Source organism: Copadichromis virginalis, linkage group LG18 (assembly GCF_057382275.1).
Source record: "Copadichromis virginalis isolate Kocher_CV1m ecotype Utaka linkage group LG18, C_Virginalis_male_GT1.1, whole genome shotgun sequence".
Taxonomy (NCBI): Eukaryota; Metazoa; Chordata; class Actinopteri; order Cichliformes; family Cichlidae; genus Copadichromis; species Copadichromis virginalis.
In genome coordinates this window covers 11,642,156-11,659,130 of record NC_140635.1, presented here as the reverse complement: position 1 = coordinate 11,659,130, position 16,975 = coordinate 11,642,156, and the positions used below count along the sequence as shown (strand labels likewise).

At 39.4% G+C, this 16,975-nt stretch overlaps 1 long non-coding RNA gene and 1 other non-coding gene across 2 annotated transcripts; both read left to right on the top strand.

Moving 5' to 3' along the window:
* Nucleotides 1-376: 376 nt before the first annotated feature.
* On the top strand, nt 377-448 carry trnaw-cca (transfer RNA tryptophan (anticodon CCA)). The gene has a single exon. It is a non-coding gene; the product is annotated as a tRNA-Trp (tRNA).
* A 9,387-nt stretch (nt 449-9,835) lies between these two features.
* On the top strand, nt 9,836-10,436 carry LOC146687367 (uncharacterized). The gene is made up of 2 exons (XR_014916490.1): nt 9,836-9,989; nt 10,081-10,436. It is a non-coding gene; the product is annotated as an uncharacterized LOC146687367 (long non-coding RNA).
* The last annotated feature ends 6,539 nt before the right edge of the window (nt 10,437-16,975 follow it).

Genomic DNA, 16,975 nt, shown 5'->3' with positions numbered 1-16,975 from the left:
AGCCAGGCTCAGGGAGTGGCGGCCACCTGCACCTTGCAGTTCTTTAGCAGATCCCAGTTATCCCACCTTCAATAGGGCCAGTGGACTAACAGAGACCCACTCATACTCACATTCACAATATGAGCAATTTAGAACCACGGACAGTCTTTGGACTGTTCTCTTTCACGATTGTTGTTTTTATGACACTTCTTGTTGCTTCAGCTGCAGAGCTCCACGTGGGCTCTGTGTTGAGCTAAGGACTAACGTTCCTCAGGAAAGCAGACAGATCTGTGGTGAATTTCTATAAATGATCACGTTCGTCACACGCACGCACACACTTTTTAAAAAAAATTTTTTCCCGTTGTTGTTGTTTGGTGGGGGGACAGTCAGAACGGACGACCTCGTGGCGCAACGGTAGCGCGTCTGACTCCAGATCAGAAGGTTGCGTGTTCAAATCACGTCGGGGTCAATCCTTTATTCTTGTCACGCAGACTAAAGGAGAGCGCGTCCCAAATTACAACAGCGAAGATCTGACGTCAAATCCAACATGAAGATCATCAAGATCGAGGCTCTGTGACCCGGTTAATAATCGCCCCCGGTGCTGCTGATCAGCAGAGTGTTGATGTAATTTGTCCTTCTTCTTCTGGTTTATGCGTTGCTTATGAAATGTTATGTAGTGGTTGCGTTTTTCACCCACTATCACACTGAAATTTTGTAACTTTTGGCAACTTTGTCATTACAGTATTTAAGAATATATATATACTGGAGCTGGCAACTTTTTTCCGTTTTCCCCCATAATTATTTTTTTTATTATTACTCAAGAAACATTTAATTAACAGTACTGGTAATTACCAAAGTCATTGTTTTTGTTTCTGTCGTGGTTAATCCACCAGTATGCGCTCTTTCACTAAAATTATCATTTTAAAGCTAAAATATTATTATTATTGTTGTTATGAAAAACAGAAAAAACGAGTAGAGCCCGTTATTATTTTTTGATTAAGATTTCAAATTACACTACATGTTACATCCCTGAACAGAAAAAAAGATGTTTCAGTGGTTGAATGTTGTGCTTGATTAATTTCAGACTTCTCCAGAAGTCAAATTTGGGAATAAAAATGTGAATCAGTTTATTATTTGCCTAATACACAATAACAACAATATAATTTGTTTTAGTTTTAAACAAGTAAAAGAATTAGAAATGTTTGTGCTTTCTTGTTTTACGACAGGTGGTCTACTAAATTGTTGAACACTTCACAAATCCAAGCAATCCAGACACAAACAGACAAAAAAGAAGGGAAAAGCAAAACAATTCACACAAAAAACTGAAGACCAAAGAGCCCTGTACTCTTTATTTCACCTAAAATGGTTCAATAAAGTGACACTTTTAGCATTCATGTTGTTTCATACTTTAATACATTATATTGTTGTCTAATGTTATGTCTATCTGGATAGACATAACATGGATAGATGGATGGATAGATAGATGCTGATTTTCTTTTTTTGTGTTTAATTTTGGTTCTTGCCTTTCTGACTTTATGTTAGAAAATATAAAGTAGCAGCAGGGACACGTGGACACCGACCCTCGAGGGCTGGAGTCATTGGATCACGTAAGCCTGACTTAAGCCAATATAATTCTGAGTAACTTTCTAACATTTGGCAGGCTTTTTAACTTTTTCGTACTGTGTTTAATGTATATTTTCAGTAAATTTCCTACAGGTATTCTGTCCTCATAAGTACATAAATGCTACACACGTTCATATGTAGTATCAATGACTCCAATGCAGAGTGGGAATCATCAGCAGAGCAGCGTTTCACCCAACATTTTGAACAAAAAGCTGTAATCATTTCTGCTGCATTCCTTAAAACAATCTGTGTTGATTTCATGGTGTCTGATCTTTGAGCAGCAGATAAATAATCGCATTAAGACATTAAAACTTTAATGTGTTCTCAGGCAATAATGGAGCCATGTCAAAGTTCAGGCTTGGCTGCACGCACTGGCTGCATGTCAAGGCGAACATTTTGCCATTTTGTGGTCACACTTACTTATTTGAGTGGAATTTTTTTTCCCTTTGATGCTTCTCAGGCCAGTATAGTTACACAGAAGTCATTATACACAGTGAGGAGAGAAACTAGAATAGATCCATGGAGATTTGTCAAGATCCACACAAACTGGCTGCAGGACTCCAGTGGTTTTGGGGGAAGGGAGCTTTTTCAGGAAGGGGGTAATTTTCTGGGGTTCAGTGGACAGATCAGGGTGTGGATCATCAGAAAGCCACTGGTTGAAGAAATTCTTGCAGATTCCAAACATGCATGAGAAAGAGGTTGTCTGTCAGAAGTAGAGAGATTTTATTTGAAAAAGGATTAAAAGAGGGTAAGAATTTGGCTACGGGCAAAACAAAAAGAAAGACAAAACGAACTTGCCATGCAGAATACCTGAACTTTAGAAGCAAGGTTAGTTATATTCTTAATGTAAAGCACCACCAAAAACAAAGCATCAGGAACAAGTCAGAGTGGGAGGTAAAGGAGGAAGACGCTGAAATTCAGAGATGAACTGGGATGGTGCATGGCACAGAAAGCGAGCAGATACCCAACGATTAAATAGAACCCATGAATCAATTTACCATGAATGAAACAGATGATAGAGGAAAGACGGCAACAGCTCACAGTGAGAAGCAACAGGAAGTTGAGCTGAGCAAGTGGCAGCAGAACAACGGGGAATCCACAAAAACAATAATAAAGTTAAAAGGCCCATGCCACAGACTGTGAAGTGAGGATGTTATGACACACAGCTGAACAATACAGCACGCAATCACCGATGAGAACAGACGATCAAAAGAGGCAGTTAACAGGGTGTGACAAAAATGGGATGAGTTGTGTCACATTCAAGGTCTGCTGGGTTTTTGGTGCATATGCTAAATCCAAAAAAACAAAGAAAGTCTGATCATTGTCCGGTATTTTTGGTACCTGGTACCACACAAAACAGGAACATCATCACGTAGAAGATCTCAGTGGATTCGTTTTTACTCATTTACTTTTTATCTCTTTTTCATCCCCTTTTTCTTTTTGTTTTGGAAAGCACAGCCTGTCCTGTTATGATCAGACACAAATAAAATAAATAGATGGAGTAAATCTTTCAGCCCCATTATGTTCTAGTTCTGATACCTGCATGTAATATAATATTTGTCCATATCTTTCATTGTCTTTAACATAATTAGTTTATTAACTTTGCCTGTAACCCATATTGAACAGTTTATATCTTATTGTAAGTTTAAAAAAAAGAGCACAGGGCTTACCCTGCTCCTTCTTCTGATCCTCTACATCAGGGGTGACAAATATAAGGCCCGGGGACCACAATCAGCACACCATAGATGACAATCTGGTCCACTGGGCAGCTTTGGAAAATACATTTTGGACTTTTATAGTTTTTTCTTCTAATAAAGACATCAGATGACATTTTTTTGTTCTGTAAAAATTGCTTTGTTTTGTTTTTAAGTAGATTAAGTAGATCCACATTATTAAAACAAACAAACAGAAGATTTCTGTTTTATAATTACAGGACAGTCTGGACAGTGAGCTAGCAGAATCTTTCTATTGTTTTGCACATTAATTTCTTACAATTTAAACCCAAAGAGCTGTGTCTACAGAATTCTCTAATTTACTCGTTTTCTTTATCATGTAGAAAAACTGAGACGTACTGTTGAATATGCACTTTTTTCTCTCATTTAAAGATACCTCAGAGATTAAATGTGTAGTTAAACTTCTTTACATGGACAGAAAGAGAAGTTTCACTGGTCTGGCACACCCAAGATCAAAGCGGGTTGTATGTGGTCCAGCCTGGCTTCACATGAACGTCTGAGAGACCAGTGCTGTCTCCTTTTGTTTTTCTTCTGTCTCTCTGTAAGCGTCTGTCTCAGCAGTAACCAGAAGGCCCTCATGCAAAGGACCTACGCACAATAAATATGTTTAAAAAGAGATGAGACATAGTTTACTTTAACTCTGTGGAAGAAAAATGCTGATGGTCAGAATAATATGAGGAGATATTCTTTATACGTAGGAAATGAGAATTGAGTTTGTCAAATTATTGCTTAACTAATTACCCATACTTGTGTACATGTATTGCATTTATCTGGCCATCAAATAAACATAAAAAAGTTTAACAAAGGTGTAAAATACAGTTGCATCTATATTCCTAAAATTAATAAACACATATAAACCATTTGGGGGGAAGCAGAAATCTAGGTGAACCAAAAGAAAAAGAACCATTTTCAGGCAGTTTCAGGTTTGTGAGACATAATTGAGAAACTGGAAACATGAAAGCCTCAGAGTTATTCCAACACATGTCAAAACACTAAAACTTGACCATCTTCAGGAGCACAATGGATAACTACAGTCTTATTTTATTAAATAGCCTTGCACGTATTTAAACCACGCTGTGTTTTCAGATTGCAGGTTGCCAAGCTAAATATCAGGTTTAGTGACTGCTTTGATATTTAGTTGGAAAGTTTCAAAGTATTTGGCTATGAATTTTAGCTCCCAAAAATTAGATGAACGTGTTCATGTTCATGTCCAAACTCCACATGTAGTCCAGAACTATCAGTGTGCTGCCATAGGCCACAAGGCAGCCGGTCTCCGGTCTAGCTTCAGGCACAGCAGGCAGGACCAGATGAGTAAGATGAACATTAGCCAACTGATGTATGTGACGAAATGTTAAAAAAAAATGCTGCAGCTCTGCTGGGGATGAGTGACTAATGAAGAATAAACATAAACAATAGCCTGGAAAATGTTTGGACAGCAGGAATAGCACAAGTAAAAAAAATAAATAAAACAGTTATTTCCAAATTTTAGATTAAATTATATTTGATTTAAGACAAAATGGAAACAGACTGCCTTTTTATATGCCAGTTTCTATCATTCAAGGCTACAACACACCCAAAGAAACAGATGAGATGTAGGGTTAGCAATGTGTAAATTTGAAGGCATAACACATCAACTTAATCGCATTAAAGTTGTCTGTATGTAAAAGAGCCGTTAAGTTCATTTTAAAGTAACTATTCAAACAATGCTGCTTTCTGGGTTTGAATCCAGTCTGGGGCCATTTCTGTGTGGAGTTTACATGCGAGAGAACACAGAGCTTGATGATGATCACAAATGATGGGGCCAACGCCAAGGGCTCTGCAGTGTTACACAATCGGTCTGGAAAACTGCATTATTGTTATTATAAGTTAATGGAGCTACTGAAAAGTAACTGACGTATATTAACTTTAGTGTTACTTTAAATCTATGCATAAGGAAAGCCATCACTAGTCTGAGCAAAACAAGATAAATCTAACAGAGGCAGCAAAGAACATTAGGAGGGACCGAATCAACACTCTGGTTCATCCCTGAAAAGAATAAATGTCTTGTCCAACTCAGGACAAGGATGGACAGGATGTCTTGTCCAAATACTTAAAGGCCTGAAAGACCTCAAACGAAAATGTGGATGACAGAATTATTTCCATGGTTGACAAAAACTGTTTCTGAACATCAAACCAACACAGGAGAATCATTTTCCACCTTTATAGTCGAGAGACATCTTGGCTCCAGGCCGAGCAGAGCTCAGATCTCAGGGGAATAAACACAGCATTTGGTGATGTTTCCAAGATTTTTAGATTTCAGTTAGTCTTTTACTAGAAATGATTTCCAAGAATTAAAAACTTATATTTAAAGTTATATTGTCATATATCCTGTCAATAATGGATATGTTACGGCCCTAGCTGGGCCTCCTGATACTGCCCTTGTGTGGGCGTGGTGTTTTTCTCCGCCTCCTCCTCTTTTGCTCCACCCCCCGTCTCTCTCAAACCTGGCCACCTGGTTGCTCACTGTTTGAAAGCAAACTCAAAGCAAAATCGATCTGTTTTCAAAAGAGTGAACTGTGGTTCACAAACCGACAAAGTTGCCAGTCCTAGGCAACAGTTGGAGCATAATTGCTCAGTGGTGTCATTTGGTCACTGTCAGAGATCAACTAATTGTAATCTGCCACCTGATGACGGTCTCTCGGGTCCAGATGACCTACAGTGTGATAGATTGTGTGTGACACAACCATTTCAACCTGCACCTCTGGCTAACCAGCATGCCTTTTGCCATGACCTAGCGAAGAAGCGTCAGAGAAGTGTTGCTGTAAGGCCTTCTAGCTGCCTGATGGGTTCTCCATATGTGATGGCTCAAAAAACATTTGGCTGTCATTTGGGACACTATGTTGAGGGACTTGAGCCAACCCCGTGCAGTGTTTTCAACCCATCAAAAAGGTCTTGGCAGATTCGGCAGGGTATGCCTAACCGTTATTATGGTGGATGGTAGGTGATATGTTTAAAAGCTGGGTGGGACGTTCTATGACAAACCACTGGTTTGTATTTATGGGAGGGGGTGTTACGGCCCTAGCTGGGCCTCCTGATACTGCCCTTGTGTGGGCGTGGTGTTTTTCTCCGCCTCCTCCTCTTTTGCTCCACCCCCCGTCTCTCTCTTGCTCTTCTCTCTCCCCAGGACACAGCTGCTGCTCATTGGACTCATTTACCACCTGGGCCCAGTCAGCAATCACCTCTCGGAGGTCATATAAGCTGGGGATGAGCTGTGAGCAGGGTGGGGTGTTCTCTGGTGTCTCTGCGTTGTGTGTGGTTAACCTGCTCAAAGTGTGGAGTTGTGGAAACAGCATAGCTGCTTTGCGTGAGTAGTGTGGGCTTGTGAGCCTTGGCAGCAGCAAAGCCAGCTGCTGTTAGTGACAGGGTGAGCTTGTGGGCCCCTGGAAGTACCTCCTCGTGGTGTGGAGTTTTTGTTTGGTTATTGTGTTCTTTGTTGTTGCAACCCTTTTTCTCTTTTTCCAAGTGTTATTGGTCAAACGGCGTTGCCGGCTCTTTATGTTAAGATGATCTATAATAAAGACTATTTTATTTACTGAAAACACTGGTCTGTTTTCCTTTCATTCTGTTCTGGACTCATTTGTTACTGGTCCCCTCACTCACATGCCTAGACCCTTTCGGGGGGAACGTAACAGGATATATCACCATATTGTAAAGTTTTGAGCCTCTGAAAAAGGGGGGCTGCATTTAAAGATGGAAAAACCCCAAACAAACACACAAACAAAAAATAAATGGCGCCCTCTTCTGGACCAGACCGCAACAGATGGCCAAATAGACAACAAACATGAAGATCTCTGGGATGCCATTTCCTGCATATGCACTCACTCAGTCTGGAGGAGAAAAAAGAAAAGAGGATCGACATGTTGATAGAAAGCAGACGCCTGGTTCCACAAAGTAGAAATAAATGCCAAAACTGTGATTTGGAGCAATCTTGGAGGGTAGTATCACAACCAAATGATTGAAATTGGGATGAGACTAATAACAATGAAGTCTAATAGGAAACAGTTTTTTCTGAGGAATCGAGGGACTTGTTAGAGTTACTTTGGCCCGTAAATGAAGGTCCTGTCCTGTGGTTGATGCTCACAGGTCCCTCATTATCTCTGACTTTTGGAGAGAAAATGTGGGTAAACACACAAATTGTCTGATGTTTGTTCAAGAAGACTGAAACTGTATGAGAACAGAAATCAGTAATTATTGCAACCAGTTTGTTTATGTATTCAGCTTGTATGAGCAGCAACACCCTCTCTAATAAACTGAGGCTTTAAACATATTGCTGATAGCAAGGGAGTTAAATTATATTCCACTATAAAGGCCACAGGAGAGGCAGTGTTGTTTTCTGTTTTTAACTAAACTCTGAAAAACATGTTTACTCCTTCAAAATTGCATCCTTTGTTTCTAACGAGGTGGCACAATTAGCCCCATTTCTCCTCTTCCATCTAGTTTAAAAAGTAAACAAATAAAAGAAGACATTGTTCCGATTTTGTGAGGTCTGTTAAAAATTCACCTGACATTTAATAAACACATCACATTAGTCCATTTGTGGTCTACAAACCTTTGTTTTTCATTAAAACCTTAAAAAAAAACTTCTTAAAAAAATCATCCAACCTTTTTTATAAGAGTTTAGTCACTAAAGTGTTGCACACTTCATGCTGGGCTCTATGTGTAATTACACAGTTTAAAACAAACACAACACACTGGCCATTCTGTGGTTCAGTCATGCAGAATCAGTGAAAAACCATGAATACAGACCACAGCAAATATGCCCACATATAAATCTTTGGTATTTGTAAACAGCTTGCAAAGGTCAGCCCTGACTAAAGTGAAGGAGCAGTCTGAGTGAAAAGTCTTACAAAACCTCTTTTGACTCCTGTATACCTGACTTATGATCAATAAAGGCAGTAAAATACAGTTATAAGCATTGTACATACCAGCCACTTTATTATGTTTAACTGAAAATTTAAGTAAACATCTATCTAAATGTGTTTTTGCACTTTAGACGATGTGCACATGTCTAAGCTTTCATATTCAAAAACCTTCATTTCACCAGCCAAAAGCATCTGATTCACCAAAACTGGATAGCAAAATCTGGGTTACATAAAATCCGTACTTGATCATCGGGGGAGAGGTCATTTAGAAGCAACCAGAGAACTGTGACTCATGAAGATCACTGAGGTTGCCAAACGTTGAACGTGTTGTCAAAATATAACGGCCCACGGTATCATTATTGTTTATCTTATATATATGCAGAGTTGTTATTAATTTCTCCCATTAGAGAGCTGTACAGAAACAGATATTATTTGGCAACAAAATTGACCTTCAATAATAATAATTGTGTCATAGTCTTTAAAAAACAAACAGCAGCTGGTTAAACAAATAGCACTGCCCACATCTGATTGGCTCAAAAACTGATATGGGGCCCATCCCTGCCCAAGCACACCCACCTGGGGCTCACATGGGATAGGTGTGTGTTTGCTTTGCCAGAACAGAACCACTCCACGATTCACCCACACGTACCTGCTGTGGGCACGCATGGGTATATTTGTTGGCACACCGTACAGTGAACTATTACAGAGAAGATGAAATCATAGAAAATGTTTTATTACATCGTCTGAAATATGAGCCTGGAATAAGACGACTGATTCTAAACTAAATTGGATTTTATTGATACACTGCAAGAGAAGTCAAAATGTGCAAGGACATATTCCATTTTCTCAGTATGACTAAGTTTGTAGTTTTGTTTACATGTTTGATTACTAAGACAAAGATTCCTGGTTCGAGCTTGGGAGAAGGCATACGTTTTTTGGAGGTTGTCTGGACTGTATGGGTGTACCTCACATGGGCCCCAAGAGGGCATGTCTGCTGGGCTGGTGTAAATGTGTCTTTGGTGCATGATGTAAATTCTCAGTGGATGACTCAGGGTGGTCACAATGAAACAGGCAGGCACACAGATGTCCTAACAAATCCTCACACTCCCTGTGTCTGATGATAAAATTAACATCACATGGACTCTAGCAGATTCACAGACACAGAAAGTATAATCAGGGCTACAACATGCTCACAGTTAAAGTTCGTGGCCACAAAGCTGTGGATGTGGAAGTAATCTGATAGGTGTTGTGAAGCAGGAAGAAGGACAGCAGTAAACACCCTGTGTGGCCTCAAACAGAAGAGGAGCTACAGTGACTTCAACATCATTCAGCTTACGGATTCCCACAAGTTCTTTCTGCCATTGTAATTATTAAAGAAAGTGAGGGTGACTGGGACAGCACCTAAAGACGATTTTCAGTGGATCACAATACATATCCTGGCCAAGAGCTGGTAACATTTCTATTGAGCAAAGCAAATTTTCACTGACAGGTCAAATAAACATTCTGGTGGACCACAAGACCTCCAAGTCTTTAACTTATCGTCTAAGTTTCTGAACCTGATTCTGTTCTTCAGCTTCAGTGTCTGTTGGTGTTCACAGTTAAGGACTTGGCTGTTGGAGGCCATGGACATGAAGGCGTTGACTGTGAAGAATACAGCTGTCAGTGGATGACTGATCCTGGGAGGATGGAAGAGATCGGGCAGGGGAGCTGCCACAGCTGTTCAACACATGGCCACTTTATGGTGCACCTACAGGTATTTGGGATAATTTCAGGAGCTGTTATGGTCAAAATTCTCAGCAGCAGGTTTCCCACTAATTATGAAAATGAAAATTTTCATCCTCAAGGGAAGGTGAATGAAGCGGGATCCGGCTCTGGTTCTTTGATTAATAAACAACAGCAATGTCTTACTGTAATGTTTTAACAAATAGTTTTACTTATCTGCACAGTTTGGTTCTTCACTGGGCAACATCTCCATCTCATTAAATTTAATCACAACAGTTTTACTACAGTGGGGTAATATCCTGGCCTCAGGTCGCTGAGAGCTAATTGTATCAAATGTGTGCAACACCACAACACAATGGCCTTAATAAATGCTGAAGTATAAATGATGTGTGCCGATTTCCCAGAATGGCATGAATTTAGCCAGTTCTAGATCCACACTGGTACTGAGGCTCGGCGTGGGACATTGCAGCTGGTTTCACTCCATACAGGCTCCAAAGCTAACCCGGTCAAACCATAACACATAGACAAGAGAGAAAAAAGGACCATTTTTGATAACAGCTAACTATTACCTTGCTGAAAGGGAAAGTGAGAAAGTTGCTCTTTCCAGGCCATAATACAACAATCTGTGTGCGTCTTTGCTATTCATTAATCCATCCAATTTGAAGGTGGAGGTGACCTTTAACCTTTCTGCTGTTTTGGTTTAGAAAAGAGCTTAACTATCATTTTTTGACAGCTATTTAGAATCCATTCATCCTCTGAAGAAATATGAATCACGGTGGACCTCTGCGGTTTATGAGGAGTGACTGAGGTGACTGTTCTCCTTACGGGTGATGAATATGGGATTTAAGCCTCGCTTTTATGCACTTCATCCACCACAAAACACTAAACAGCACACCTCCCAGACCTCTAATAATACAGGCTTCTGCAGGAGACCACATGTAGTGTTTAATAATACATAAACCTATTTTGTCTGAGGGAGCGACGTCCAGTCCGAGATTCGTCTCTGCTCGTCTCCAGCTGAAATAGCATTAACAAAGTAAAGGAGGAAGAGAAAGAGAGGAGAAAGTGGACCACTTACAGTCTCATCAATACTTAAAGAGACTTCTAGTAAAGCTGAACGCTCATGAAGCTGATAGCTGCTGACTTCAAGAGTCATACATCAGGTATAATGATGAACAGAATATTTATAATGAATACATTAATATTCTATCAATAATGGATACATGACCATATTGTAAAAACTGTTTTTGTTTTTTTGGATACTTTTATATAATTATGGTTACAGACTCTCATCACCTCATTGAACTTAAACACTGATAATTCATTTTCTTACAACCAGCTGAATACTTTGTCATTCGCTGCAGTCAGCAAAACATTCCTCTAAAGTATTTCTTTTTCAATCTTACTGTAGATATTAGACTTACAACACATTGTAAGTATTTTATGAATAAAACTCACAAATGCTACTCTTTTAAAATTATTCGGGATAGATTTAGAAGGCAATCGACATAAATCCCCTGCTTTGTTGTGATGGTTTGTTTCATTTTTATCTTTTTGTCTTTCTTTCTCATTTTTTCTGCAGCAGTTAAATCCATTCATTAGCTTTACTACTCGTCTAATTCAGGATCCCAGGGCGAGGGGAAAGGATGAACCTTATCTCAGCTACAACAGGGCAAAAGACTCTGGACAGGCCGCAGTCTGTTGCAGCGCTCCATTAAATCTGTGATGTTAATTTAACACAAATGTTTGACATGAATAATTCATTCGGTGTGTTTTGCTTTAAAAAGCTGCAGAGCAGCACCCGAGCATTCATGCGCTCAGAGACAACTTGTTTTTTTTACTTTCAGATGTCGTAACTGTAGTATCAGTGGAGGTGAACAAAATCTAAGCTGTTGCTCTCATAAGACCAACAAGCATACTAACAGTACGTGCTGCATTCTTAAATCAGTACTGACTGAATCGGTTCCTTAGGGGAGTCTTTCAGCCTTCTTACATAAGTTCACATAAATATTTTATATTCTGGGGGATTTATCAGGTTTATGTTTTAGCTTGTAGGCTTCTAGCAGAAGATGAGTGGAGTAAACAAAAATCTTCTAAAGACAGATGTTCCAAATCCACGTTAATCTCAAGGAAACTCAGCTCTCCTGCAGAAGGGGTGGTTTGTTTTACAGAGAACAATGCAGTTCAAACTGGAGGCTTTTGGGAAACAGTCAATATCTGCAAGGAAATGCACAAAACCAATGAAAGTGCACAGCTTCAAACAGAATGGGATTGTAGAGTTTACCTTGCACTGTTGTGCTTGTAGGCTCTGGGAAGAGTGGGATCAGCAGGAGATGGATGAGGTAGAAGAAAAGCAGGGAGGGGAGGAAGACAGGACCAAAGACATGCTGTGAAAAATGACAGAGATTATTAACTAATGATTAAATGGAGAGAGGTGTATAAACACACAGAGGGTGAAAAAAGGTGAGTGAAAAAGAAACATTCAGTGCATCATGGGAATCCCCCAGCAGCCTAACCTGATCCAGCACTTACTATATGCTTGATCAAAAAGGGCAGTTTTAGAATAGAACAGAATAGCCCTTTATTGTCAATGTACATGTGCAATGGAATTATATGCTCCATGCCAACTGTGCAGGAGTAAAATATATATATACATAAACCTAATCTTAAAAGTAGAGTGGGTGTCTGTTTCCTGACTCCAAACTGGGGGCTGGTTCCAAAGAAGAAGGGCCAAAAAGCTGCAGGCTCTGCTTCTTCTTTTAAATATCCTATGAACCACAAGTAAACCAGCAGTCTTAGCTCAAAGTGCTCTAACGCAGTGTGTGACAAAGTGGGTGAGAACACCATTTGTCCATATTCTTAGTTAACATTCTTGTTTTGATTTAGCCATATCTCATATGTATTCTGTAATAGGCAAACATGTACTATCCCAGGTTTGTTTATGTTTTGCACTTTCACAGACTATGTAATGTAACATCTTGGTTTAAATCAATTCTGACAAGTTTGTTAAGTTAACATGTTATTTATTTCACATGTTAATTTGTGTAGTTTGAACTCACCTCACCTACCTGTGTTCCAGGATAAAAAAAAGGGAAAATGTCGCTTCACTTCCTGTATTTATAGTTACCTGGTTAGTCTGAGGTCACAGCAAGAGACCAGCTGAAGAAGGGGGAAAATCTTTGTAATTGAATAAAGTTGATTTTAGAGTATGTTTAGAGTTTTTATTGCTAGGAAAGAGTAACAGTATAGGATTGCGTAGGGAAATGTTTGTTTTACCTACATAATGGAATAGTCCAGGGGTGAGATTGTTTGGTTAAGTGGACGATTTAAGCAGAAGGATGCAGGTGTTTGAAGAGAAAGGACCAGGTCAGTGTAGCGGTGTGTCGATGTGACCTTAATTTCTGTTGATTTAAATTCAGTTATGTTTATTTGAACTGAGTTAACTATGGAGTTGTTTCTTATTTATTTTTGTAAATATTGTTTCACCAAAGATGATGATTAAATCACTCGCTACACTGGACAGCATCTGTCTCCTGCCATTCTTTGGCCGATTATGTCAAGTCTTACCACACAGTGATACAGGACTATGAGGTAGGATGAAAAGGTGAGACCTGATTATTCAAGACCTTGTATGTGATTAAAAGGATTTTAAACTTGATTATGGATTTAACAGTGAGCCAATGAAGTCAGTATGGGCAAATAATTTGCTCTCTTTCTAGTTTCTTTCATTTAAATGTTCCTGCTGGCTCATAGTAGTAAAACATCAAACATTACTCTAACTAAACTTCAAACTCACAAACCTCATTATCTGTTCATCTGGCCCGCATCACTAAAACAGCCGGTGCTAAAATCATTCAATGAACCGGCTTTTGTTTTGAAGAACAGTAAAGACCTGATAGTCCTCGGATGTTAAAAGGGACAGCCTGCGGTTATATCTGCGTGCATGCTGTAAAATACCTCACTAAGCATAGTTTTAGATCACAAGTGCAGATTTCATTTTTGCAAGAACCTAAAAAATTTTCAGGGATTATAAAATATCATCATTTTTAGAATGAAATGCCACAAAAAAATCACTGAATGCAGCAGTGCAAGAGCCAGATGCCCTTAAAATACAGGAGCATGAAGTGTCTGATTTCAAATAAGCATTAAAATAAAGTTTAATTATCACAACCACAGAAGACGATGAATTCTGAGTTTTCTAAGGCATGCAAAACATGCAACTTTCCAATGTTTATTTTGTACAAGTGCACCGGTCTAAGCAAAGGAATTTGCAACAGAGAGATCCACACATGAGTTTCAGTTCACTGAGCTGCGATGGGCTTCTGTGAAGGAGGAGAAATAGATTAGCCGATGTTACCAGTGTCAAATTGGAGATTTGTGAGTTAATGTTATCTTAGGATTCTTACTTGGATTTCCTTACAAAGCAGGGAGCAAAGATGGTAACGCCACTGAATTTACTCACAAGAAAGCAAAATCACATTTCCCAGGAACAGACCAACTTGGTCCTTAAGTATTTGCAGGTAATGGACCGATGAGGAACACGTGGCTCCGCTGACAAACAGTCCAAGGCGGGACCTCGGACCTCCACCTCCACCTCCACCTGAGAGCAAAGGAAAGTTACTGTAGGAGATGAAAGAGAAAAGACAGAGAAAACTTCCTGACATTGTTGCAGTTGCAATTGCAATTTTGTTTCATGCATCTTTTACTAGAATTAAATGAGTCAAAGGAAAGAATTGGACTCAGTTTTCTTCAGTTCAGTGTGGCAGTAAAATAAAGACATTTAAAATAGTTTCTTAGTTTCAATTCACTTAGTGTTTTAACAGTAAATAATGGACAACTAGTGATAATTAATGGACTCATTTTTAAAAGTAGAACTTTTTACAAAACTATGCAGCTGCTATATATATGTATATACTTCCAAAATCCATTAATTGATGTATTGATCTGTGATGTTCATACTGCTAGTCTTCCTGATCCTTTGTCTTTGCTGTATGACCCACCATCTGAAGAAGTTTAGACAGGGAATAAAAATAAACTGGTCTTGTTTTAATACAGTTACTGCAAAAGTGCACATACATGGTTGAATCCAGCTTCTGCCTCTTCCAGTTAAAACAACAGAAAAACTCTTTTACTACAACACAACAAAAGTGACAATCTATACGGCACAGCATCGTGATATTTTGCATTTGATTACATGCATTGCATGTGTCATCCGTGATGCTGATTCTACACGTTTTAGGTACACTTGTTCAATTGCTTTGCTAATGCAAATCAACCAATCACATTGCAGCGGGTCACTGCGTTTAGACATGGAGACGTGGTCAAGGCGATCTGCCTAAGTTTAAACTGAGGATCAGAATGAGGAAGAAAGGTGATTTAAGTGAATATGAACGTGGCGGTGTCATTGTTGGTGTGAGACCTGTTACCATCCTGCCTTGTTTGTTGAGTCATTTGCTGGTATTTCTAGTTTAGGTTGTCTTGTTTGCTATATGGTCTTCTTTTATGTCCTTCTTTCATCTCTGTGCACTTTCCTCAGGGTCTTCCAGTTTAGTCAGTCTCGTCTTCATGTTGTTTTGTCAGTCTGTCTCCCCAGCCATGTCCCTTGCTCTCTGTCTGTCTTTCTTCTGTTCTACTGTACAAGTTTACATGTCCTTGTTTGGGTCTCAGTCTGCGTGCCACTTCCTGTTTCATTTTGATGATCCCTTGTCTCATGTGCATTCTGTTCAGTTTGTTTCCCCTGTCTCATCATGTTTAATTTGTGCCTGCTGTGCTCCCGTGTGTTTCCAGTTTCCTTATCACTCAGTTGCCCCTTGTCCCAGTCTCTGCTCACCTTTCCTTATGTCTTCCAGGTTTCATGGTTATTTTGTATTTTCCCAGTTTAGGTTACTTGTTGGTTTCTCCTTTTTTTGTACATTTGTGTTCAGCCAAAATAAATGGCTCGCCTTTTGTAATTAAGTATCTGTTTTCCTGTGCCGTCTGCGCTTGGGTCCTTGTCTTGCCACACACGATATGCAGCCGCAGATCCTGACAGCAAATTTCGAAGATAAACCATATTAATTTTGGAACCAACCTTGTGTCTACTAGGTCTATTTATTGACTATACCACACAGAGCCTTTCTTTTCCTTCCTGCAGCTATCAGCTATAAGGAATGTGTGATGTCATCATTTCATAAACTTTTCTAAAAAGGTAATTGAAGCTGATCCTGTCCATCCATCATGACCACAGTGTACACACCTTAAGAATGTTGCCTTCAGCAGGATAATACGTCATGCCACAAAATCGAATAATTTCAAACTGGTTTCTTGAACATGGAAATTAATTCACTGTTCTCAAATGATCTCCACAGTCAGTTCTCAATGCAGCCAATGAGCATGACTCACATCATGGATGTGCAGCCAACAAAACGTGCAGCAGCTGTGTGACACGATCATGTCAATATTAACCAAAATCTCTGAGAAATGTTTCCAGCACCTTGTTGAATCTGTGCAATTAAGGATTAAAGCAGCTCTGAAGACTCCAACCCTTTACTAGCAAGGTGTACCTAATAACGTGCCCACTGAATGCATGTTCCCTTCTTTCTACGTTACATTTCTTCCATTTTGACAGTTACTCGTGTGTGCAGCTGTAGTGAACGCTCAGCTGCACTTTGAAAAAGAAATGCTCAATGTGCAACGCATTGAACCTTGAAGCATTTAATTTTATCCTCTGAATTGTATTATTAATTCATACTGTTAAAATGTCTTCCCACAAATTAATGGACAAAATGCATAGACTCACAACTGCTGTGAGAAATTAAAGGGGTCTGTGCTGTCAGATGATCCATTATAGTATTACTGAATGAGGCCTATTGATTAAAAGCCTGCTCTTAGCAAAGCTGGAAAAGCAAGTTTCTGAAGTCAAAGAAATTGGTCATTCTTCAATAGCAAGATCAGTCAATTGATTTCAGCTCAACAGAGCAAGCACTTTAGTTACAGGAGACAAAGCTGAAGGCAAAGCGACCAACAAACAAGAAGCAA